General features: G+C 42.6%; 1 long non-coding RNA gene across 1 annotated transcript in view; it reads right to left on the reverse strand.

Moving 5' to 3' along the window:
- Positions 1-18,482: 18,482 nt before the first annotated feature.
- LOC128904060 (uncharacterized) overlaps positions 18,483-27,315 on the reverse strand; it is a 79,747-nt gene continuing 70,914 nt past the window's right edge. Inside the window, exon 4 of the long non-coding RNA XR_008464387.1 lies at positions 18,483-18,534. This is a non-coding gene — a long non-coding RNA (uncharacterized LOC128904060). The remainder of the gene's footprint in view (positions 18,535-27,315) is intronic.

Here is a 27,315-nt window from a genome sequence, read left to right on the forward strand (position 1 = left end):
TTACTCACAGTGCCACAACACGAGCACCAATGCTGGCACGAGAGAAGGGCCATGGTGGGACAGTGGAAGAGCAACAACAGCCCTGCCCTATGTTGGCGTAAGCTGCTGTGGAAGGTCATATGTGGGCAGACTGTGCCTGTTCCATCTCTACAAGGTCAGTGCTGAGTAGGAGAAAGCAGTGTGTAGCGTCACAGCTCCATGCCACCACATCGCTCTTTGCACCATGCTCCGTGCTCTGGGGTGCTGCAAACCTCACCTGTCCTAACTGCCTGGTGACAGCAAAGCACTCTAGGAAAGATCCTGCAGCCAGGACGAGGCCCTCGCCTACAACAACAACTAGGATACCCAGGACTGGGCAGGTCAGGCACAGAGTAAATTCTCTGATACACGCTAGCAAGCAGAGTTTGCTCAGGAACCCAACTTCTCCCACTCCTTCTCCCCCGTGTATGCACGTGTGCATACACACACACACACATATATGCCCACATGATGGTACAGTGGATGGAGAGTAGCACAGGATGGTCAGCATTTCTGGATCTTCAGAGCAGGAACTCAAGGCTCCAGGGGCTATGCTGAGGTCACCAGGCCATGGTCGGTAGATACCATTTACGAACGCTTTGATGTTAAGTGCTATGTTACTGACAAACGGTGTGCATTACATACGTTAACACCGCAAAAACGGACCAGAATGGTTTCCATCCTCAGATCTGTGTGTGCTTTCTGCTCCTTTCATTTTCAATTTGCACTCTTGTTTTTAAAAGTCCACTGGGGCTTGCTCCATCTCAGCATTTGGTTTCTTTCTTTGTCCTCCTACTGCAATCTGTTACCGCTTGTTATCTAGCATTATCCCTTTATTTATTCCTTTATGTGGTCTTGCATGGTTGCTGCTGCCACTAGGAACAAACTGCCTGCCTCCAAAGGCATATCTTTTTTATTTAATTTTTTTAAAATTCTCATTTTAAAACACATGTTTTCCCCGTATTTATGATGCAAAATTGTTCTGTCCCTCTCTGCTATGGGCCATGAAGAATGCTTGCTTTAATTTACCCTACATGCTGTGCTGTTGCATTCTTCTTGTCTGTAATTTATGCCACATACTGTGCACTCCCTTGTATTATACAACATAAAGTTGCCAGATGGGTGAGTGCAACGCATGCTTTAAAATGAAGTCTTTAAGGCAACTGCTTAATACAAAGCTGCGGAACAAGCCAACACCAAAAAGGAAAGAGCATTTGAAAATATACCCAAACAGGTCAGTAGTTACTATGTGGGACTAACGCTCTGAGGAACACTCGCTAATTAGCATATCATGCTATTAACTTTTCCTTGAGATTTATTTTTTCCTGCTTGCTTTTCATGGTGTACGATAGCAAAAGATGGAGCCAACAACAGAGATTTAATGGCAAAGAAGGAAGTTGTGTCCTAAACAAGGAGCAGCCACTTTTCAGAATGAACTGGTGCCCAGCGCTTGGAGATTTGCATGGCTGTGGTTAGTGGGTCAGTTTGGCACTGCACTTGGCCAGGCTGCAGGGGAATCTGTAGAAGATATTCAGCATATGGGGGTTTTGTTGCTCTGGATCTTTTCCTTTCCTTTCCTAGCAAAGGCCATGCTGTATGTTCCTAGGGTTTATTTTACTCTGGGTGGGCTAGAAAACTGAAGAGCTCTAGCTCTTAGCTAGCACAAATCTACGCATTGCGTGCTTCCTGGGACACATGTTGTCGTAGCAGCTGCATAGTCCTCATTTTCCACCCCCCTGTCCCATTAACGGGAGGGCTACATCCAGCTGCTGACCTGCAAAATTTGCTCTGCTCTTGCTGCCCAAGACCACGCTACGCAAGACTTGGCTACACCACTGCAGTGCACGCAGTCTGGCTGGGCTTCGAGAAAGCTGGGGTGGTCATAGAGGGGTCCTGCACTAACCAGCCCTATCGCCCACCTTGGGATTCCACGTGTGCTTGTCCAATACTTCGTCAGGGAAACAGGGATATCCTGGGTGAAATCTTGGCTCTGTAGAAGTTGACAGAAACTCTGCAAGCATTGGCTGTGAAGTAAGACTTTTTCCCTGCTGATGTGCTCAGGGTGGCTGCGATCGCTGACACCAGCAAGAAGCAAGGTGGCTTGCTCAGCCAGTGCCTCAGCAGAAGGAAAGGCTGGGAGTAACCATGCATTTCAGGTGGGCTATTGGAAACCAGGCTGAGATTGCTAAACAGATGGTGTCACACTGAGCTTCAGCACCACCACTCCCTGCGATGAGTGTTTTCAAAGAAAAACGTGAGGACGGGGAGAAAAATATGTTAGAGTGTGACAAAATCCTACTGTGTCATGGGAGGACCAGTGGGAGGAAGGGAGATGTGGAAAGAATCTATCATCTACATAGTAAAATGAAGGGATAGCACATCTATGCTAGCTAGCACTGGTAACAGCTGCAGTGAAGATGTACTAGGCTTTTAATACACCGTTCACAATAAAAATGCAAGTTCTCATCATTATACTCTGGTGGTGGCCTGTCCTGAAGCCTGCATGGCCTCATCTTGATGCTCTTGCAACTTGGGGTAGCTAGCTCGAGCTAAAATGTCCGTGCCAGTGTACACTGCAGCAACACCTTAGCAGGCAAGGTGCCAGACAGAGCAAGAACGAGAAATTGCCAAGAGGAGTTGGATTCTCTAAATGTAGACAAAAATTCAGCTGTGAGCTCACAGCTGAGAAGTGAAGATGCAGGACCATGATTTGTCTGCCTTACCTGTCCCCTCTGAAGCTGATAAATGGACCTATTGCATCACCCATAGCTAGACTTTGTTTTTCAAATGGTCCCTGCTGTCCCACCTGCTGTAGCCTTAATTGCTTTAATTATGAAATTGGCACCAGAAAGACAAGGAATGAAAAATAATCGTATTGCTCATGTTAAGAGAGCAAGTCTAGCAGAATGGGGTAAGGTTGGTGCTGCAAACACCTTTTGTGCTCTCCTACACAGAGTGACATATATGCAGTATCTTCTAAGGACACAAAGGTGCTTGGACAGACTTCAAGACCATTTGATTACCATTTGCATTCAAATGTTTAAATTGTAAGTCATAGACCAGAGCTCACTAACATGGTTATTTGGCATTTCAAGGTTCCTTCTCAATTTTGTTTCACCACTCTGAATGGTGATGGATTATGATTTTGCTGCATATTATTTTAAAAAAAACATGAAGATCTTTTCTCTGATACAATGCATTTCCTATTGACCCTAAATTGGTAGTGCAATGGAACCGATAAATACATTTCACAATTAGTTTAACATGCCTTTAAACAATCAGGTTAAAGGCCTGAGAGTAGGTAAGAAGAACATCTAAAATACCTGCTGATAGTTTTCCTTTATTTTCTATTAGACTTGACTTTTTAATAATCAACCCATTTCTCCCGTGCATGCTCATGTACTTGAGTAAGTTGGACACAATCCAGGCATTGATTGACTGTGCCTTGCAGGTTTTGCTAAGTTTCTTTTTCTTCTAGAGCAAAAAGAAACTCAAGAAAGAGAAACTTAGTGCAATAGTGCCTGAAAAAAAGTATTACATCACAGGGCCTGAAAATAACTAATATGTGCCTGTTTGTCATGGGTATATTTCCCCTTTCTGTATGACAGCCATTAGATGAGATGTGTCAGTGCAGCCAGTACAGTAGCTTCTTCTCTAAGGATATATATTCAGGTTTATATACATATATTTAACTTATTTAACTCCTGTTCAGGGCTTAGTCTCCGTTGGTACCTAACTTTTGGTTGCAACTCAATCCTGTTATTTGGGAATCGGATGCCACTGGACTGATTTATTAGTGAACCTCTCACACTAGTCGCACAGCACAGTGTTTCAAGAGTAAGAAATCAGAGCAGTTGTTTGCCAGTTCCCAAATTTAAAATCTCATTTTCTGAGCTTTTCTATACTACTTTCTTTACTGCCTATGACAGTCAAAAACTCTGTCCTGGGTCAGATGCTCCTGAATTGGATGACCATGCTGGAAGATCCCGGACACTCAAGGAACAGAGAGGACAGAGCCTTCTCTTTGGAGCTGTTGGCTCCCTTCATGAGGCCTGCTCTGACATCTCATGCAATGTTTTGCTTCTCTGTTGTAATGGTCTGAGAACAATGTATCTCCTTCAACCTTTTCATTCTTTTGGTTTGCGTGTTTGCAGTGTCATCGAGAAGGATTGAGGCCGATATGTTAATTTTCATGCCAGTAGGATATAGTTTTCAAGAGAGAAATCTGTCATATGGTGAGAGAAGGGAGGACGCATCCTGGCTTATTCAAGATGAAAAACTTGTGCTTACATGACTAAGACTTAGTCACGTACCTGGGACAGGGTTCTGTGTTGGCCTTAAAATTGATATAAAGGGAACATCCTTAGTTTTGGCAGGAGTGTGATTTCAGTGCATTTTTCAGGGATGAAACTCAGAAGAACAGAGAAGGTCAGTTTAACCTTGTGGTTGTGGTTACGAATGAGCAAGGAAGTTTAAATTACACTGGAGGACAGCTCCTTTAGTCACAGGAGCCCGTAGTGCACTCTACAGCCTTTATAAATAAATACGAGCACTTTGTGTTTTTACAGCAATAAGCAAACTGCTAAGACACAATGACTAGGTTGTTCTTATTTAGCTTTGCTGATGGTAAAGTTCCTTATTGGTTGCTCAAGATTACAGCTACGGAGCAGCCTATAAACAGAACAACCATGCATTTTTCACAAGTGTAAAATACAGTAGTTGTTCAGCAGAGCTCTCTCCTGCTTCCCCATCATTTTAAATGATAAGCATCAAGCAAAAGAAAAAGAGCTAATTACATTTGTGTTTAATCAATCCAACAGCTCATTCCAAATCTGATGGATCATTTCACACGTCTGGCTGAATTCACAAAAAAAACCTGGTTTCTTTCATAAGCAACTCATACATCATGCACAGGATTGCTCGGACATTGATCTCTGCAGTTCTTCCTGAGAACTTCTCTATTTCAGACACGTGAACGCTGATGGCCAAGATTCCTTGCTGCACTGCTCCTGGTTCACCTTGGGATCAGCTGCACTTTTGATTATTCCTGGTCTTTTCAAAACCTCTCTTGTACCTCAGTCGACACTGCAGTTCTGTCTCACGACGTGCCTGCTCGCAGAAACCTCCAAATGTGGTTTAGAGCTCCTCCTTGCCACTCATGTGCCCTGGTGTTTTGGTGGCCGTTGCTGGTTGACTGTACGTGCTTGCTCAGCGGCACTGGGCCCATCCCAACCTCCCCGGGTTCCTCAATCAACTTTTTCTAAATTGTTCCAGGAGTGGCGGCCTTTCACTGACTCACCGAAGCCCTGTTAACTGAATAAGATGAGATGTCCCACTGCTTTACCTGGCATCTGCTTTCATCAAGTAATATTAAAGTTTTCATTAACAATATAAGTAAATAAAAGCCTGAAGTCAGTAACGCTCCTACTGATTTATGTCACCAGTTGTAAGAAAGATACGAATCAGACTTTTAATTTTTATTAGCCAGGTGATTAAGTACCAGATGACTCTGGGAGTGAGAGCAGATGCCCAAGATACATTTTCCAAAACTTATGTAGAACATGCACTCCTGTTTCAAATGGCACCTCATATTAGGTGGCATTTACAAAAACAGGTAACTGTACAATGTTGAAATGATGGGGCAGCAAAAAAGGCTTTTTGTGAAGAGAAGCTGCACTTCAGGCGTATTCTCATTATTACTTAAACCTGGAGTCAACCAAAAGGGAAAACTCTCGTTGCCAACTGTGACAGACTGCAGCACTGCACTAACAGGAAAGCTATTTTAGTTCTGAATTGGGAACTGGATTACTTATTCAAACAGTAGTTTTCAAAACTGCAAAACCATGTTCTTGTTCCCTTTGCAGCATGTTCCCAACTGGATCCTTTTCACTGCACAGTTTCAAAGGATTGTGCCTTTGCTATACGCACACACACAGCACCTTGGTTTCTGAAACTGGGTTCCCCCAGTTTCTGGCTGGTTTGAACAACCATGACTTGTTTCCCATACACCTATTTCAGTAACATCCCAGCAGCTGACAGCAGGCAGCTCGGGCTGGGCTTCACATCAGCCTTCAGAACAGCTGCTGGGAAAACGACAGTATTTCTGAGCTAAAGATGGGTACGCGTGCCATGGATATTACAGTTTAGGTTCATGCTACTGCCCTACGGATACCTGCAGTGATTTGCATGCGCTTTGGGTTTCGTTCCTGGGTGTGCTAAAGTCATAGGGAGTTGTGCTACCAACTTCCTAACGAGTGCTGTGTCTTTAATTGCCAGTAAAGATATCCCTCCTTTTGTGGAGAATGCAAGTATTCTGCTGCTGAAGAAAATCCTTTTACTAAAGGAAATAAACACAAAAAAATGCAATAGCACATAAGATAATCAATAGAAAAATACCTCCTGAGGTATCTCAGTGTGAGGGTAGGGAGACTGAGTCTTCTTTAAACCTCTCAGATGGGAAGGCCAGCCAGCCAGTTCTTCCCAACTGCCAGAGAGCTGTAGGTGCTTTCCCTCCGTAGGGACGATATATTCTCTCACATCAAGAGAAATGTGATCGTGCCCTTGAAGAGCAATAGAAGAAATTCCACCCATGCTTCACAACAGACTCCAGTAAAGGCTGCTGTCATGTGAATTTCAGTATCTCTAGGACAATCGATGCTGAACCCGGCCAGCCTCAGTATCATGAAGTTTGCCTGCTTGAGGGGTCCACAGAAGCCGATCCAAAGCTCTCATCAGCCTCCCGCTGCCCTGCCTTGTGAGCGCGATCCTTGGGGGAAAGTTCTGCCGCACTTAAGTGAAACTCAACTTGCACATTACTTGTTCAGACAAGCTATGAGTACATATGACTCATCATTTCCCTACTTTGTTTTGCCTGTTAAGCAGCCATCAGCATTTACATCACAATTGATCATAAAAGAGCAAAAACGATGTAGCAGTTCCAGCCTCACCCCCTTGTGAGTTACTACAGGAAATTTGCAGTCCTCCCCCGAACTCTCCACCTTAATGCCCTCACTTTGAATATTCAATGGAGAAAATATTCTCAGAGCTCTACATTTCTTCATATTTCTTGCCTGTGACTTTTTCTCCGTTCAGTGATATCCTTTGGCTTCCCAGTACTTACTCTCACAGTTTTGGGGGACAGCAAACATGATGATCTCTTGTGATGGCCAGACTAGCACAAACCAGAAAAAAAGAGTTTATCAAACTTCAACCAACCTAGATGGACACCTCAATGCACAAGCACAAAAGCTGTTTCTTGCTCCTTCAGGCTGACCCAAAAGCTCCAACTACAGCATCACGCTGTAGCCAGGCAGCACCATGATACAAAGATGGCACACTGAAGTGCTGCATCAAATCAGCTTTAACTGCAGCAGTTTACCTAGGTCAGCTACATAACCCTGGGTGCATTTCACCTTGGCTTTGTCCTGTCTGCTAGAACCATCCTGCCTGGCAAACTGCAGCCACAGCACCGCAAGGCCATGATAAGGCTGAGCTATATGGCGTGCTGCTAGAGCTGCCCCTGCAGAATGCTCTGCCCTCCCCGGGGAGTGCAGACTGCCATTGCTCTACTCTTTTTTGGAGAAGAAAGTTTCGCTGTCGAACACAACCTAAGCAATTTGGATGCAAACACAATCTGAAATGGCAGAAGGCAGGGTATGAGGGACTGATTTGCAACCGCAGCCCCAAGAGCTCTGTGCGCACTTCATGCTGTGCAGTCCAAAGGGTCCGACTGCAGCCTTTCAACATTGCAGCGATCTTTGCAAAAGTCTTGTCTCATGTCTTTGCCTCCCTACGCTTCTCAATACATTTTAAATAATAAGTTGTTATAATTTGAAGGCTTTTTGTTTGTTTGTTTCATGTCTCAGAAAGAAAAAAGGCTTGTTTGTAGTATACAAACCCAAGAGCTCAAAGCATGTTTTTTAAAAGTTTCACTTGAGAGAAAATCTTATGCTAAAGGGACTACAGATGCTGGGATTTTAAGGCACATACTTTACAGGACTTGAGTGCTAGCTATCCTGGGCAGATGTTCTTCAGCTTCATCCTGTCACATAGTACACATGCATTAGTGATAGCTGGATGGATAGCTATGTGCACACCCACATCCACACAAGTGGAGCACTGCACTTGATTTTTCTGAAAGCGCCCAATTTGTCAAGGAACCCGGAGAAGCAGACAGCAAGTGCCAGCATCTTGGTACAAACAGCAAGCAGCTGGGGAGGGAAAGAGAAATTCCAGTCATGAATGAGAAATCCCAGCAGCAGCTTCACTTTCTGTCTGATGACAATAAGTACCTTAAGAGTATCCCTGCATCAGGAAGGCACAAGAGACAGATTAGAAGGGGCAGAAAGCGTCAAACCTGAAAGTGGAGAAATAGATGTCATGGAAACGGGAGGTGTCTGGAAAGCATGTGATTTATAAATGATGTTCATTAAAGCCAGGTCTGAAGCAGGGTTTCAGTGGACTACAAGTCCCTGTGATGGTATGGATTGTATTGTAGTGCACGCCAACGTTAAAACTGTGACTCAGTAAACCTTGCTTGGTGGTTACCTGTTTTTGGAGGCTTCTACGGTTCTAGGACTGTCCATGCTCACCTCCTCCCTGCCTTCCACCCCAGCCACGAGCCAGCGCCCTTCTCCCAGAGTGGCAGGTTGGGGGGTTATCTCCCGAGCGTCCTCACAAGCCGCTCGCTCTGGTGCAGTACCAAAACTTCAGGGAGCTACTGAACAACGCAGAGGTGTAAATGAAATATGAAGAGCATGTCCTGGACTTTAGTGACTAGGAGCAATAGAATATTATAATGCTACTGGTAACAATGCATTTCTGCTGATGTGCTACTGTAATTTTTCCTAATTAAACAACACCATTTAATTAAATATGCAGAAAAGGCAATTCTCTCATCTTCCATCACAAATGATCACTGGCTGTACTGAATATCTTTTGGATAAAAGCCACCAAAAAAATAGAGAAAAAAATGTTTGTGTGTGGGCAAAGCTTTAATATTCCACCCCTGGTTTTGCTTCCTTTTTTTTTTTTCCTCTGAACAGCAAAAATTTAGCATTTTCTTTTTCTTTAAATAATCCTTCTTGCTGTTGGGACAACTCCCTTTTAAGGCCAGTTTTTTGCTCAGAGGGAATGTTGACTGCACTTATAAACACCCACTTCCTAGGGTTTATAATAGTAACAGCAACAAAACCTGAACTATAGTTTCAGCAACATGCGGCAAACACATTCAGGCTAAGGCTGGCCTACCAGCTTTTTCAGAAATGCTTCAGAAGTGTTGGCAAAGCCATCACCGTTTTATTTGCTATCCTCACAAAGTCACATCTTTAAAAGCCTCCTGTCTTTCTCCTTTCTTCTTTGAAAGTAGAACACTCTGCTTCTTCCAGCTCCAAAATGCAGTGAGAGTATTTGGATGGGGAAGTAAACACTGAAGCAAGAAAACGCTGCCCACTTTATAACTTAGGAATTTTAGGTGGGTGCAAACTGTGATCATGGAGAGAATTTCCAAGAACTACAGTGAAGACCAGATTTCACCATATGTGTTATTCTGCTCAAAATACCCACTTTAACTCCAGGGAAGGTTGCACAAAAGCCTAATGACTTTTCAGCTGTGCGACTGCCATCCCTAGTGTAACTTACTGTAATCTGATTAGTTAGCTTGGTATGTTAGAAGAAGATCTGGTGTAATAGGGCAAAAATAATTTCCACTTTGAAAGTATGCACTGTGGTTAAAAAAAAGTCTGAAAAGATTAGACATATGAACTACAACCTCCAGAAGTACCACCGACTTCCAAATACGCCCTGCACTAACATGCCATCAGCACTGAGCCAGGGAACGATACTGGTGTCTGATCTTTACTGGCATCACTGGTGACCACAGGTACCTCAGCATTTCCAGCCATGCGGGTTTGGAGTTGCTACCTTGTATTTAAGCTATTATTGCCTATGTGTTTGGTTTGTGTCACCTCTCCATATTTCACACCGTGACCCCCCCTTTGCCTGGAGCAGGATGTGTAACTTGTGCTCAGTACCAGCTGAGCAGGTCCTAAGGGCCTGATGCTGAACTTGTTCACGTGGCCATAAATTAGGAGCAACTCCACTGCTGGTGTGGTGACACCGAAACACGCAAGCCTGGACTTGGGTTCTTCATACCTATCGCATGGTTTCCACGCGGATGGCTGGGAGGCTAAACGTAAAATGATCCACCCCCACCCTCCTGGGGAAAAAAAAAAAGCAGCATCAAAAACCAAAACAAAACCCCAACACATGGAAACACATCAAAAAATGTGTAGGGATGGGGAGGGAGGGGGAATCCTTGCTGAAAACAAAACAATCTTGTGCCAAATGGGTTGTCATGGCTTTACTATAACATTCCCACAAAGAGGAACAGAATTTTCTTTATTGTGAAATCTTCGTTGTGAGCCTTGCTGCTCCTGGGAAAAGTCATATGTCAGAATAGAACAGTGTTTCCAAATATGACTAGTCTGAGCAGATAAACAATGAATGTCAACAGAGCATTCAAGGAAGTCTCTATCTGTGGTAAAATCCCTTTCTGAGGGAGTTTATATTCTTGTTCTGGTAGTACGACGCTTCATGAATACCTATAGAGGTGCTCACTTTTGTACAACAGACCCTATTAAACTCCAACTAGAGTTCCTGGGGTCACAGTTATGGGCAGCCAAAGCATCAGCTGTGGCTGAGAACATCCTGCAGCATTAACTGCTGAGTTCAAAACTTTATATTACATTTTCTCGAGACTCTGGTGCATAAGAAACTGACAACATTAATATGCTTCCTCACTTAGTTTTTTTAACTGACTAAAAACCTAATGAATTTTCAAATTCAGTCTCTTGTACCTCCCAGTTCTGGGGGGGGGTGTGTGTGTGTGTGTGTGTGTCATACTCCCACTTTGGTTGTTCTGGGACACAGGGTAGCAAAGTTCAGAGGACCATGAGGAAGCAGAAGGAAAGAAAGATTCCAGTCCCGTGCCTTCTCTCATTACAAACACTGTGACCAAGCTCATCTTGTCCGTCAGCAGAGGTGAAAACAAAATGTGCTGTTACAAGGAGGTCCTTGAGGAGCAAAACCATCGCAACAATCCTGCTCCCAGGGCTGCTGCATCCAATATGTCTTTATTGCAATGTGCCTAGCAGTCTTGCGGAGCAGGTTTTCTACACCAAGCCACCCTCTATTTCAGTCATGTATGCTTTGACCACCAAATCACAGTTGTGTTTCTACTCTTTGGATGTATGAACTTCCATTTCTTTGCAGCAGAGCAATGTTACTTTAATAAATGAATGCATCCCTCTGCTGACAAGCAGTCTAGAACTTTCTGGTCAGAGCAATCTGCAGGTAATAAATTTGGGTCTCCCACTTCCTTGGGTTATATTCTAATTTATATAGGCTGCGGCAGTAAAGGCAAGAACTCTCTCTTCTCATCAACATCCAAAGACTTCCAAAACTCAGATCCTCTCCTCTGTCTTCCCATTTCTCTTAAACACAGATAAAAATCTCACTTTCAGTCCTCTGCAGGTTTTGTAGAAGTGTCTTCCTTCCCTCAGGGCTGAGAAGCCACTCAAGAGACGCAGCAATTCAGAGAATTCCATTCAAACCTGATTTTCACTTGGGGAGGGAGGAGCGGGGAAAGGCTGGCCCTTAATTTCACTATGCCTCAACTCCCCATCCACAAAAGGGGGACATTACAGGGCAGATGAAGATCCTCCACGCTTAGAACATGTATTCTGGACAGCAACTTTCTTTTGTGGTCCCACAACACAGCAGAAGTTTGGATCCAAGAAAGCACATTAAATCACACTGTCCTTGTTGTTAGGGAAGAATTGAAGGGAGTTTGGCCACTGGAAGGGTTTTGTTTTTCGTAACACTATTAAACACAAAGAAACCCAGAAGCTTGGCAGCTTATTCCACCATGTAAATCCATGTCTTTCTAAATTACCAGAAAGTTCACTTGAGGTGAAAATCCTCTATGAAAATTTGGCTTCTGAAATGCCTTCTAACCAGTACCTCAAATTACTTTTTCACTGTTATCCACCATAGGTGAAGAAAAAAAATGGGGTACTTTGGGAATGGCACAAAAGTTTCAGGGGACTGATAACAAGAACAATGGGATATACACTGCATGATTAACGTCCTTTGTTGCCCTGGAAGTTCCTGTGGCTTCCATGTTGCTGCCAAACACAGCGACCATCCCAGGACTTCAATTGTATCTCTCTTACTGCGTCAGGTAAGCCACAGGCTGTTGACCAAGTGCGATTAAGTACCTACGCTAGTTTAGTTTAACAGCTTAATGTGCTTTAGCCTAAAAGCTGATAGCTCCATTTAGCAAGTGAGCAAACTCTGCACAAAAGAGCACCCAAAACATGTGACACAGCACGCCGGCATGAGCTGTGCCGATAGCCCAGAGCAGCTAAACATCTACAGACAGCAAAGTCACGCCCCTCGGGAAGCTGTCAGACCCAGGACTAGCCACGTGGCTGAAAGGATCGAGAACCTTCTGCAAAGCATGCAGACAGGCCACACAACTACAGGTACAACTTACTTTCACATCTTTATCTAGCTAATCTATCTATCTCTACGTAGATAGAGGGAGATATTAGGAAGGGTTATCGCAGTTCTTAGTCCTACAGCTCACGAATCAGTTCTGTGGTAACCATGACAAACACCACACCGTGCTTTGCAGCAGTTGTCTGGGCTTACAAAAGCAGACAAAAGGTAGTGGCAGGTTTGTTTACTTTTACATTCATTCATTTTTTCTTATTGGAAAGGCTGCAGCTACAAAGTTATCCAGAGTTATCTCAGTGCTCCACGTAAGTCTGCAAGACACTCTTCCGCGTGTGTAGCGCTCAAGTGAACTTCATGAAACAGAAGGTACATTCAAGGAAAGTAACGGCAGCTCCTGGACTTGGCATACATGATGCCCTGTTCAGGTGCCAATACTCCTCTCAAAATGGGCAGAGCTCACCTACCTGGACTATACAACCAACCAGGGAACAAGCACAGGAAAACAGAGGAAGAAAAATACCCCAAGTGTCTGGTTGAGCACATATGCCTAGTGGAACAGTATCTTGACTTTCTAGAGATGGAGGAAGGGAAGGTATAGATCCTTCCTCCTATGAGGTAAAACAAACTAAAAGGGAAATTTTCCTACACTCTTCATCAACCCTTCGCTGTACATCTTTCCAATGCTCATCCCCCCCTAAAATCCTCAGCACCTAGCCGTTCAGGTATTGGCTGGGCAGCCTTGGGGCACAGGAAAACTACCTAGCTAATGATTCAGCCCAGGTCCCTTCAGAACTCTGCACATTAAATAAAACTAAACTTTAAAGAGATACATTAGCACCATAATGAACAAATTGATACAATAAGTGTGCCTCCTGCAATTTACTTCTCTTTCCAGAATTATCATGCAAGTTTTTCAGAAGATACTGTTTTCCTGTAGCTAAAAGGGCTCAGAGATTCACCATATTAGTGATTCTGCAAGTGTCTTCAGCTGGGAGAATTAACACCTACAGCAGACAACATGATTGACTTGAATCACAGCACCACTACCTTTCAGGAGCTTGACAGACACTAATTTTGGAAAGGTGTTTTGCATGGAAGACTGGCATTCAGAGCACATGGAAGATGGAGTATGTGCAGGTGTTACTTAGCAACCTACAGAACCAAATTTAAGAGTAGCTAGAAAAATTACCAACTTAAAAGGATAAAGTTTGTTAACGTGTAGGAGCAGCAACTGTTCTTGAAAACCTCCAAACTAAAACTCTCTGCCGTATACATAGACAGCCACTATCATACTAGCCAAGTAATGGTGTGCCACTTCCCTAAAATTAAGAGCAGTCCTCTTGTCTCCTAAGAGGTTCAGTTCAGCATCTTCTTTGAGCTACCACTACAAGCTCTAAGCCACACAGCAAGAGAAAAATGTCAATATTAAACTGGATCTCAAGGCTTTTCAGTTTTGGTCAAGTGCTTTTATGAGTAGCTGGCTAGCCACAGACAGGATAAATTCACAAGTTGTGGGGCTCTCCAGTGCCAAGGACCACTTGAGCTCAACACCTCTTTAGTGGAGCTTTTGCATATACCCACAATCAAGGTCTAGTTTTCCAGTTTATTGCAAAACCCAACATGTCCCAGTGCAAACAAGCCCATGGCAGACAGGATCTACGAATGCTGTAGCACTGCGTGTAAGCGCTTCTATGCTACAGGACTTGTGTTATGGCCCAATGGGAAAGGCCCAGAGAGACATAATACAGAGGTTCCAGGGCTGTCCGTCTTGCCTGAAACATCAGTTCAGAAAAGCAATTTTCACTATTAACTCAGAGGGGTATTTACAGAGTAAAAATGCACAAGCACATCAACATCATTTAAGTCAGACACCAAAGTAAATTGTTAAGAGGGTACTTCTGGTGAGGAGTCCCAGGTGTGTTTATGCCTTTGGAAAACTGCTTGTGCATGCTGAGGGAAAGAAAAGGTGCCTGCTGGAAGGTTTTCTAGACACCGCTCCAAAACCCTCAACACCTTCCTTCTGCTCCGACCTTCCATAGGTACCTCCTCAGGGAATTCTTTTGTGGTGAGCAGAGCTGGGAAGAGAGCCACAGCCCAGTCAGGCCCCATCAACCAAACCGTCCCAGAAAGCAGTTGTGCATAAGACACAGAATCTGCTGTTATTCACAACAGCAACAGAGGCCCAAATTATAGAAAGTTTCTGTAGTTTAATTACAAGCCACCAACCCAATGGATAGAGCTCTCCCATTAGGAATGACTGTTCACACTTTCAGGCAACTAAAGCAACCCATTCACTACTCTGTTCTATTTAAAGTATGGTTAGGTTTTTTGGTCGCCTCCCCACCGCCATTAAAACATTAGCAAACATTGAATTTGTTGTTGCCGTTTCAGCTACTTAGTGACTCCAGGGGTGTTTTTTGAAGAAACTCATAGAATGTATTGGCCACTACCATGTACTAATACGGCAGCACGTGCTTTAAGTCCATCAAGGTTGGAGTAGATGCATCCTCTCAGTTCTCTGAATCTTGATTGGCATACAAAGAAAAAACACAGCCAAGAAAATACAGCTTGGAGTTCACAGAGTTATTCATCACAGAGTAGAGAAATAGTAGGCAATGAAGCTTTCCTTGTAGTCCTCTGGAGCCAGAAAGTAAAAATATTGTTCTTTCTGGTATTAAGATTTCAACAGAAATTCAAGTCAATTCTAAGACAGTCAGAGGACCGGAAGAAATGTCAGTGTGGGAAGGTATTACCTAAACTGAGACACAACAGAAAATACAAAATTATGGAAGAGCTATGATCTTCTCCGACCTACTAGTTCAAACAGATCCAGCTGCCACTCTTGCCTTAGTTCCCATTATTTGCTTCGCGAACTGTGCGGGAAAGAAAAAAAACCCATCAAGTCTGAATACCAAACTCCAAGCTCCACCTTTTGGAGAAGGGATATAGCCGAGTTGTGTTCTCACCATTTACTGCCTTGACCTGGCTTCAGAGATGCTGCGATGAGAGGGACAGTTCTGGCCAGGCAAGAGCCTTGGTCTCACTTTCCCTGCTGAGAAACAGCATGCACCCTAGTCAGTCCTCACACTCGTGAGCATCACAGCGCAGTAGGACCATAACAGTATGGCCAAGGTTACTGTTGGGAGCAAAAGCTCAAAGAAAATGGAAACTCTGAGAACGCCACTAAGGTTGAACATGTGGAAAACGTTATGTCCCAGGATCCAGCCTCTTTCATTGAAGCTGAAGGAGGACTTCAGGCCGCTGTTAGCAGCAGCCTCATCAGGAGTAGTAATGGTACCTCGGCAGGGGAGAGGAAGGGATAGGCATTTATATATGCCAATTTCACTGAAATCCATACAGAAGAGAAGGAAAAACAAACCAAAAAAATAAATATCACAGTAGGAAGAGTAAACACTTTTACATGCTTGCATTAGCTATGCTAGGCACTGAAAATAAAGCAAGAACCTCAGAATAAGGTAACAGACAGGAGGGCTTTTTTTTTTTTTAAAAAAAGGTGTCTCTATAGAAAAGCAAGTAGCATGACAGAAAAATAAGAGGAACCAGAAGTACCTGCCCACAAAGGGGATTTCAACATCGTAAGTTTAACTGAAACACAGTGGGGAAGTGAAACTGAATAGGAGAGGGGCTTGGTGTTAAACATTAGGCTGATCTGCTTTTGGATTGCTTTATGGTGCTTGCTACATAAACAATTGGGGCAGCCATACCTTATTCTGATATGAATTCTTAAAAGCTGAGTTGAACAACTATAAACACAGGAACAAAGCAATGCTATAAAAACTGCTGACATCTTAATACTGTTGAGGCTAAATGAGCCACAGAAACATCGCAGAGTAATATGTTGCCATTTTTATGACTATTGTGCATATGCTGGTCAAGACTCAGGAGGCTATATGGAATGAAATATCAGTAACAGCATTGATAAAGCGAAGTGCCAGTTAATTTAAGAAAAAGACTCAGCTATATCTATGTCTTCACCAATTTTGCAAAGTCAGAGACTTAGATGCCAACATACTGGCATTGGGGAAAACAACATATAAAGCAAAGGACAAACAATTGTTCAACCTTAACAAGCAGCTTTCAAAGCTATATAGACAATCCACAGTTATTTCAAAGAGTGATTATTTGTGCCAACTATTGTCTGCAGGCAACTGTCTGTACATTTTTACTTAACTGTAGAAATGTGTAAGTGAATGCATATTTCTTGAGCAGTCAGGCTGATGCAAGTATTGAGATGCTGTCTAAACTAGACATTGTAATGAACAGCTTTATAGTCCCCAGGTCCTAGAGGATTTGGTGCAAACCCAGTTTGATACACTAAACAGGAAAAAGACACACAGCTTTTTGCATGAAAAGTTTTATTTAACAAAAGCACAGTTTTTAATAGCAGCACTCACTTAGGAACCCTTCTGCCTACTGACGCGTTGCCCTTCAAGACTAAGGGTTCTGGATGCCTGCTGATCTAAACCCACCCATGTATATATATAGTCCAACAGACAAAACAGGCAAGCTTAGCCAAATCATATGTTCCTTCATTCCCAATTTCCATGATGAAAGTGCAAATGGCATGGAGCTTGCCAACAAAGGGTTAATAGTACAGACATCCACTGCACAAGCTTCCCCATTTACTACTGTGACTGTAGTCCAGGCCTGAGGACAACAGTCCCCTCCTATACCAGGACTAATGTTCTCAAATTGAAACTGCCCGTTTTGTCACCTCGTGGCTGGATACAGTGCACAAATGAAGCACACCAGGTTTGGTGCCGCTCAAGAAACAAGAGATCCAGCTGGCGTCAGCACACAAGACATTATCTTATTCCTCCCCAATTACTTCTAGGCACTTTTTGTGTATAAGCCGTGCTATGTGCAGCACACGCTTAAAAAAAAAAAAAAAAGAGAAAAAAGTCAGATCTATAAATAGCTCCTCACTACTCCCTTCTCCAAAAAGAATTCCCTAACTGTACAGCACACACATATATAGCTCTCCATCTGAAGTAAAAAAAAAAAAAAAAAAAAGAGCAAAGCACCATTACCAAGGCAAACTAATGGTTACACAGGCAGCAGGCATTAGCTTCTGCCTGACAGCTACTCATGCTCAGGTGTCTGAACACTTCAATCCCTTGACCATTTTTTTTTTTTTTTCCTTAACTAGTTTCAGATCTACCTTGGCTCCAAGCTCTCTAGTTGACACCAGCTGGATCCCTTGTGTGATAACAGAGGGGGAGGCAGCAACTGGGCATCAATGGCATTGTCTTCCTCAGAGATATAAGGAAAGTAACTTGACCAAAACAAAACAAAAAAGGTGTAGACAACCCTCCACTTCGCATTTCCAGGCAGCTGGAAACCCAGCAGACAATGTAGCTGTTGCTTAACAAACACAGAAATCTACATTGTATGCCAGGTTCATGCCCCAAACCTGGACAGTCTTCCCAAACAACCGACAAAAACCAGCTGTGCACTTCACAGTACGTTTCCTCCCCTAACGTGTGGTAGTCATCCGATCAGCCAAGGTGCCTGTTTCAATACCTATCCCTTTGCAGGGGAGGTTAAAGATTCTTCATTGAAAAGAGTGAAGTCCAACTATCTTCCTTGACCAAATTTGCAAACATTCTCATCAGTTTTGACTACTGCAAGCCCCAAGACTGGGCTACAGAAAAGACTGTTGCTTTCCAATACACAACATCCAGGTATTTAATCTGATTGATTCCTACAGTGAAGTAGATCCAACAGATATCCAATCCTTTATTTGGGGCCACACCTCAGACGTTAACTTGTTAGCACTGTGAACTTGCTCTGCACCCAGGAGAGAAGATAAAAATCCAACAAAAAGTCTAGATCGAAGATATGAGATGTCATCAGAGACCCAGTAGCCAGATGTAGCTGCTGATTGTAAAGACAGAATCTACACTGACTACTGAGCGACTGATGGGCAACTACAGGTTCTGGGTCGACTGATCCACAGCATTAATCCGACATGACCTGCAGAAACAATTAAAAAAACAGAAATCAGTATATGAAACAGTTCTGTAGATAAGCCTTCTTAAAGAAAGAATTTTCTACAGTTGGTATTACACAGATCTCTTGTAAACGGTAAACAGAAAAGTGTGGTGCCAGAAGAGAGTCACCTCAGGCATGCAGTCATTAGCTTTTGTAATTAACAAGTTCTCACAGTGTTCCTGTATCTCTATTCTGAAATAACCTGTTTCACCCCCATGTATTACTAAAGACCTGCTCCCAAAAGCAGATAATAAATGCTCACAAATGTGAAGTAGAATAATAACAGAGCCAAAGTCACCTTAAGTTTCTCCTTAATCCTCAAACAATATTGTACAAGCAGCTGTGAATTATTCAGAAACAGGCTGTTCTTACCCTGTCAGGAAGGGCATTCAGTAAATAAATGTAAACTTAAAGGCACAGAGGTAATCCTGAAGTAGGGAAACGTATCCCACGTTGCGATGAGAAAAAGTACAATTCCTACATAATTTAGCAGAGAGGAGGAGGGGGGCTGCTTAGAGTTAACTTCTATTAGAAATCAGTGCAGCATTTCGAGTCTTTGCATAAAAACTCCCATTCAGGGCAATATGAAATCCTTTCATCTCTGGTGTCAATAAAGGAATCCCAGCTCCTCTACCAGCTCAAGAACTGCTATAGCATAGTGCAGCACATCTCAGAAAAACCCCAGTGGATAAATGCCTAGCTTGGTCTTTGATGGCGACTGAAATATACTCTAGGAAGCTCCTTGAAGTCTTTGAGTAAGAGTTAAGGTTTTATATTGCAAGAAATGTCAGTATCAATAAAGACAAACAAAAAAATGGCCATCAAGTTAGAACTGCTCATCAAGTATTTATTTGGGAACTTAAGCTTTAGTGACAGAGTATTTTAACACTGGCACTGGCCTGACAAGTGTTTTTTTTTTTTTTTTTTAAACACAGAACCATAACTGACTGTAAGAGAATTTTTATGTATTTTTAATAATTTATTTTTTAGAGCAGTTTTACCGCTAATGTTTGACTAGGTTATAGCAATAATATCAGTGATTAAAGACTGGTCTATTGGAACAGCAATAACTGGAACAGCTTGCTATCAAATACTTCTGGAAAAGAGTGGTTGCTGTTACGCCCCCATTGTAAGAGAAGCACAAGAGGTGCATGCATGCCCTGCTGAACTTTTCCACAATACACCTTCACAAACAGCATTAATTAAGCATGAATCAACATTATTTAATCCCTATACAGTACCTATGCTAACCTCTGGAGCTTGCATAACTGACAAAAGTTTGCCAGGAATAAGTACATAACGCTGAAGCACAAGAGCGGCAGCACTGAAGCTGGGAAACAAATACTCTGCGTTTCTTTGCTGGAGAACTCAAGTCAATGATTCGCGCAATTCATTTACTGCAACTTGTCCATTTCTCCCTCCTTTTGTAGGCAACACTTTTACACTTCCCCGGCTTCAATCCTTCTCAAGACAAGCCAACGTAACCCTCTCCCGTATTGCCACCATCCCCAACCTCAGAGCAAGCAGCACGCCCAGCTAGAGCCTAGCAGCATGCAGAGGCAAGGGTCATCCCACCCTGTCCCATATGGGGACAGAGCTCTTCCACCACAGGCACTTCTGGCTTGTGGCCACTCGGCAAAGTCAGAGGGAATATCTCCCCTCCGATCCTCAGTCAAGCAGGCTCTGGAATAAGCTAGAGAAAGCATGGTCACCGCGTCTTCGAGGAGAGGCCAAGAGGCTCAGACAGCAGATACAAGACTCTTGGTGTTACAAATGTATTTTTTTTAATTAGAATTTTAATGAAAACACTTTTGATTTATTACATTATTAACTATTCAGGCATTTGTGAGTTTTAGCTGGCCCCTTGCAACTCTAAGAGGAGCAAGTGAAGTGAGGGGAGAAGCAGAGCTTGGAGTCCAGCTACGCTGAGGGGCAGCCCCCGAGCCCCATTTCCTAACCACCCCCAGACCACTGGAGTAGTGGGTGTGTTTGTGCACCTACTGTAGGGAAAGGTTAGAAGGCCGAGGGTTTGTCACTTCAAGTTCAGAGCTGGTTTGTGGACACCTCAGAGATGCAGGAGCTCTTTGCATGTACGTAACATGAAGCCTCAAGATGGACCAATAAGCCTGGGGCCATGGATCCTCAGAGCCCGTTGAGCCTGGGTGTCATATTTATGCAAATAGGAGCCTTACTGCTCCATAAAAGCAAGAAATACCAAGTTACTCAGAAAAATCTACCCACCATCTGTCATCTATAAAACTAACAGGTGAAGCTTTTGACGCTGGTGAACTGTACTAATATGAAGGTTTATTGCCAAAAGTGCAAGAGGCAACTGAGCCCATCACCAGGTCAAGTAAAAATTAGAGAAAACCTACTGGATGTCTGGTGTGCATCAAATACAAAGGCAGGTGACTGGAACCCTTATGAATCACCTCCTAACAGACTCCTACCTTTACCTGCTGAATCAAGATACATTTAATATGATTAAATGATCTTTAAGGAGATCAATCAAGGCAAGAAAGGTAACTGATATATATACCACCATACTTTTCCCAGTTTGAATAAAGCCAATAACTCATTTTTTTAATCAAAGGCTTAGCTGTTGAATTGACAGGAAAGAGAACAAACAGGTCCTCATCAAGCAGCTTCTCTGTGGGAGAGAGTCACGTCATGGGCTAATATGTTATAAGAACAGGGATGGCACTGACAAGCATTAAACTCCGTAATGAAAAGGGAGAAAAGCTATTCAGTACAAGGTGGGGCAGGAATATGGGAAACACTAATTACTCGGGTTTGAATAGCAGCTCTTCCCATGAAGTTATTGAATTTGGCAAATTTTTTTTCTGGTCAGCACTGCCACAGGTGTCAAATGAACTGAACACACACGCACAAAAAAAGGTGCCATTTTACTAGTTTGCTTAGAATCTGTAATTGTGATATTTATAAGCAGGGCAGGGGGGTGCTTTCAATAAAGAAGTCATTACCTGGATGTTGGCTTCAGTAACTTCCCAAACAGAAAGCAAGCCAGCATCTCAGCATTCAGAGCTGACAGTTTCACTGAGATTTAATAGAGCCATCACCAGGGACAGCCAAAACGCTTGTATTTCAGTGCACTGGCACTGCAATTGAAGAAATATTTCTCCATGCTTAATGCACAATACAATGGAATTTCAGAATTTACCAAGCATGCCAAGAACTTCTAATTACCTAATATGAACTTAGGCAAAGAGCCATTATGTCTTAAGTTCTGAATTCAGTAAAACAGATCAGTGCATTGTTTCAACTGAGTAGGCATACACTTTATAAAGGAAATGCATAATTGTGGAGTTCAGCTATGCGTTGCAATACGTGCTACTTAATGAAATGGGAAAGTTAACCAAGGCACTAACTTTTTTTTTTTTAAAGCCCACAGTAATGATACAGAATGCGAAACCAACATTAAATACAGGTGTCTAATTAAAACACATTCTTACGCACATGAATTCCCCTGCAGTTACATAATTACGCCAGAGCCAGGATATCTCTGCAGCAAAGCGTGTTTTCAGTGATCCCAGCTCCCGCATACCTCAGACCCTGTGACTGTAGTGGTCAAACCCATTCAGACCAGCTGATGGTCACTTGACTCTCCGCACTATTTATACATTGCTCCATTAAGTGAAGCTTCTGATTGGGCTGAATAGATTTAAGAAAATCCTGCCCAAGACTTTTTTTAAATTGCTTTGCCAGAGAACACTAGTATGAGCAAGCCTAGGGAGGTATAGAGTTGGCACAGCCTTCTAAAACACCTTCCTAAAGGCAAAACCACTTGCATTCTCAGGGGCCAACTAACTGGCTTGTTTTTAAAACTTAATTGCTGATAAACGCAAACACAGTTACTTTTAACCAGAATCTATTTTTGAGTTGACTTCACAGACACGGTCTCTGAAGGATTTGATACAAATAGATAAGAAACTGCCTTAGTGGTAAAAACCCATAAAGGGTGCTGTAAATAATTATTTATTCTAGCATGCAAAAAAACCCCTACAGATCAACTAAAAATCGGTTACATAGGCATAAATAAAATAGGTTGGATATGGACTTAAGCAAACCGCTCACTAAAAGTGATGGAATAACGAATAACTGAGCCTACAACTTTGAAGAGTGGCACAAAGCTTCCATGGAAGGGCGTAAGCATGAGTTACGGTTCCTAAGCTAGAGGCTGCTGTATGCTGAGAAGTACTGAACCTGCTTTCTGTAACACCTGAATCAGGACCACACCATTCTGAAAGGGTGTAGCATTCAGTTGCCAGCTATTATTAGTAAGTGCTCACACCCCAGCGCGTTGTAACTGTCCACTGGATGGTAATATAAGGTGAGAAACTGAATTAACTTATTCACAATTTTATGAGCAGTAATTTTATATGAAGATGGCAAACAGCGCCAGTTACGTTTCTGTTTAGGCCCGCGGTGTTGAACAAACACCTTGCCAGAGGATTCCAGCTCAGTTCTTTACAAGACGTATGGAAGGTAGCTTTCTGCACACTAATGGTATTACAGAAACACCTACAGCTAAGATCTGCTCGCGTGGACACAAACCCAGTGTTTTTAAGCATAAGGCAGGGTTACAGTGCAGGAGATTGCCAAAGCAGAAAAAGAGGTGGGAAAAGAAAGTGGAAAAAAAACACACTCCCTCCTCCTCCCCCCCAACCTGTGTGCCCCTGGGTCCCTCTCTTGAAGCCGGGCAGGAGTCACAGACTGTTGGCAGCCCCCGTGCCCATGCGAGGGTTTGCCAGACCTACTGCGCAGGGGTATTACTGGCATACGTCAGGGTACAGTGCTTATATGGAAGAGTCCCACCCAGCCATTTAAGAGGTTGGTGCTCACAGCATATCGACTTTGTCGTAATAAGGATGCTAAGCAAGACTCAACAAGCGTCAAAAAATTATTTTATCAGATCTTTAGCTAGCTTAATTTTCTTTTTCTAAACAGGATGCACCTTGCAACAGCACACCCCCAGTATGCCAAATATTAACAGTTTGACTAGCAATCCAACTGAAACATGAGCAGAAAATAAATGGGTTAAGCATGAAATATTGCATTTTTAGTGCAGATATGATTCAGATGAGATTAAAACTAAATTCTGATGCTGGCTGAAGTTACTCAAACAAGCTTCTCTCAACACCCCTACAGCACATAGCCTTTGATGGTCAGGCTCTGAAAGACCTACTACGTCCTTGCTATGCAATTCGATTCAAGTTACCATGCAGCTCAAGCTTGCATAGTACCCACTCTGTATGGAAAATAGGGACCCTCATCTTTAGTAACACTGTCATTTATTCATGCTGGATACTTGTGAGCAGAGAATACCAGGGAAAGAAAACATCAATGTGAAATGGCAACCTCGTAAAGAAGTGAAAGCATGCCAGTGACAAGTTTGATCCAGAAGTCAGATAACAAGCAAGTGGCAACAATTCTTAAGACTCTTTCCCAGCACTGATGGTGCAATCCTTCTGTATACTCCTCAAGGACCTGCTTTAAAGATAATTACTCTTCCAAGTGCAGTTAATACTTACTTCAGAGGAGAACAGCATTTGTATGTTACTTGAACTTTGCAATATAAGGCACTTGATTATTCAATTATGGAGATGATGCTACAAAGCCACCTGGTCCTGTATCACACCCTAATATGCAGTAGGAGGGTGGTGAATATATATTCGTTTACTGTCGTGTTCCCCACTCTCTCCTCCTAATTGCCTTTCTGTGAAGTGAACTCAATTGGGGGAGGTAAACACCTTCCCACACCCCGCTTACAACCAAGTGCAATCTGGAGTTTACTACATTTATGCTGTGAGCTTAAACTGTTTCTGATCACATTATTCTTCTATAGGGAAAATAACTCTGCCCTCCAAGCAGCCCTGGGTAACCCAGGGAAAGAAGATACAATGACTGCCTAGATATGAGTTTTAAATCAATTAGTGGTACGCCTGTAGGATGGGGAACCTGGGCTACAGGCATGGTTTGGGAGTTGTTTTGCCTTATGACTCGGAGGGATTCGCTTTCTCCCTACAAGATGTGCAGCAAGATGATAGCCCCCTTCCATCCCTGGTAAGTGCTAGAACCATCCCCAACAAAAAGGAGAACAAGTCCACCCAAGGTATCACACCTGTTATCTTATACAGCAGCAAGCTTTTCTCTGGAATCACAAGGGGCAAGTTACATGTGTTAGGAAGGGATGGGTGTTACATTATCCACGTATAAATTAAGGAAATGCAAAGTCTACAACTTCAAACAAAAACATACATCTTAAGTAGCATTAAGGTGGACATCTAAAAAAAAGTCATTAGGGAACATTAAAGCCTTCAGAAGCCTGGAGATCTGAACATAACTCCCAGATTACTGTACAGACACAGCTAATGTCTTCAGAAAATTTGAAATTAAACCAGAATTAGTATTCTAGGTAAGCGTTCCTCAAATTATTTAGAAGATTAAGTGCCTCACAACAACAAAAAAATAAGGATCACAATCACTTAAGTCTTAAGAAATCTCTACAAGAGAAATGCGAAAGCCATGGACACATTTTATCTCGCCTGAAGATTATCACATGACAACAGCATGCTACTATGCCACAGACACCTAAACGCGTATGTTTATCCCACAGCTCACATGACTTTGCTTCCTTTAGACCATAAACGGTGAAGAAAAATATGCTCAGCAGAAGAGCAACAGGTACAAGGTACTAAGAAGCTTCCCAAAATAGACATCTGTTCAACAGAACCAGGGCTAATACGTACTGATATTAAATCTGCATGAAGTAATACACACCAGCAAGTCACACGCAGGTTACAAACATCAACTCACACAGCTCCAGATAGGCAATATTCTATATTTAACTTAAGAGAAAGCAGAAATAGTGATGTGTACAGGGCACAGTGGCATCAAAGCTGATAAATGCAAATGCTTTTAAAGACACTAAATTTCTAACTCCAAACTGGTGCTCCCAGGCACATTGCAAAAGAAGTCACACAGCTCTAGCTTCACCATTAACCAGCAGAGCTTTAAAATACACAAGAGGACAGAGGGTCCATAGAGTAATAAGAAGATTGTGTCTTCTGAAACAACCACGAAAATGAAGGTCCCCTGCCCCCTCCCCATATATAAATATACAGACACATACACACTTGCACTGGAGTGATGAGACTAGGTGAGCATGGGCAAACAAGTGCATTGTCAGGGAAGAGAGATGGCTGTCAGTACTATTTTACCACCTTTAAGCACGTAAGGAGAAAAACCTATTTGGATCTGAGATTGTACTACATGGGCCATCAGCTGGGTTGTTTAATAAGGCTATTAATATTTTAGTGGCACATGCAAGTCAAAGCCAGACCACCCTCTTATACTTGACATCATACAGATAGAATCATAGGATCATTTTGGTTGGAAGAGACCTCTAAGATCATCAAGTCTAACCATTAACCTATCACTGCCAAGTTACCACTAAACCATGTCCCTCAGCACCACATTTACACGTCTTTTAAACACCTCCAGGGATGGCGACTCAACACTTCCCTGGGCAGCCTGTTCCAATGCTTGATAATCCTTTCAGTGAAGAAATTTTTCTGTGTATCCTGTGTAAATCTCCCCTAATTAAGAAGGAGGCAAAACAAGTGCCTGCATCCACCAGTGCAAAAGCACTCTGTAAGTACTGACTGCCAATCAGTAAGATTTTAGGCAATGTCACAATAACTAAGGTAAAAAGGCACAAAGTCTGGGATAAATCTCAAGGTTGCAAAAGATACTGACAATACTACTAATACTGATAAATTAAAGGCTACTTGTAACGTACAAAGATGACTTTGGCGTAGTTTAGCAACCTAATACTAGAAGGGGGAGATAAATGGGATACTAAAGAAAAACCATAAAGCCACAAACTTAATAGGTCAAAAAGTATGTGTGACCACATTGTAGTATGAGCATTTAACTTTTACTTTAACCCTTTCTCCAAAAGGGAAATACGGAACCTGGAAGAGAAGGTTGAACTTGTGGAAATATTTTGTGTGAGTGATAAAACTACCATGAAATAGAATAGAGAAGGCACCAGCTGGAAAAGCATCTTTTCCCACAGTAGATAAAGTCTCCAGGCTGTTTTACCCACTCAGAATCCCGCCAAGATTATCTTCTAGTTTTTCCATAACATGAACTGTTTTTAAACTATCTCCAAGAAAAAGACAAAAATTAGCCAAGGACCGTTGTTGTATAAAATGTAACTGGAAAGAACCAAAAGGTAGCTCACTTGAGTATCTAATTAATTGGGATGAGATATCTCAAGAATCCCAGGAATATTCAGAGATTCAAAAACATATCCACGACAGCCAAATGGGAAGCAATATTGCCCTTCACTAAGGTGATCTTAGAATGAAGGCAGCAAATTTATTCAGGGCAGGCAGAGACTATGGTGACAGAAATTCACAATACTGAGAAAAGATAAAGGACTAACATACCAGTGGGTTTGAAAAAGGACCCTTGAAGGAAAATCCTGAATAGTACAAGATATCAGTAATATTTAATCTTGTATGGATTGCTATAGATTCAGGTTATGACAGAACAGTAGACTACATGAATCACAAGGTGGTCTCAGTTTTGAACTGTATATTAAGCAATATCTGCTAGCAAAACTTTGAGATTAACACTCCACTACTATGGTGTCTAGCGGTGGACAGTGATTAAACTCATTCTGCAATTTCAGAAGCTCTTCTTAGAGAGTTATGAACACTGCATTACAACAGC

The sequence above is a fragment of the Rissa tridactyla genome, chromosome 1 (genome assembly GCF_028500815.1).
Source record: "Rissa tridactyla isolate bRisTri1 chromosome 1, bRisTri1.patW.cur.20221130, whole genome shotgun sequence".
In the NCBI taxonomy this organism is placed as follows: domain Eukaryota; kingdom Metazoa; phylum Chordata; class Aves; order Charadriiformes; family Laridae; genus Rissa; species Rissa tridactyla.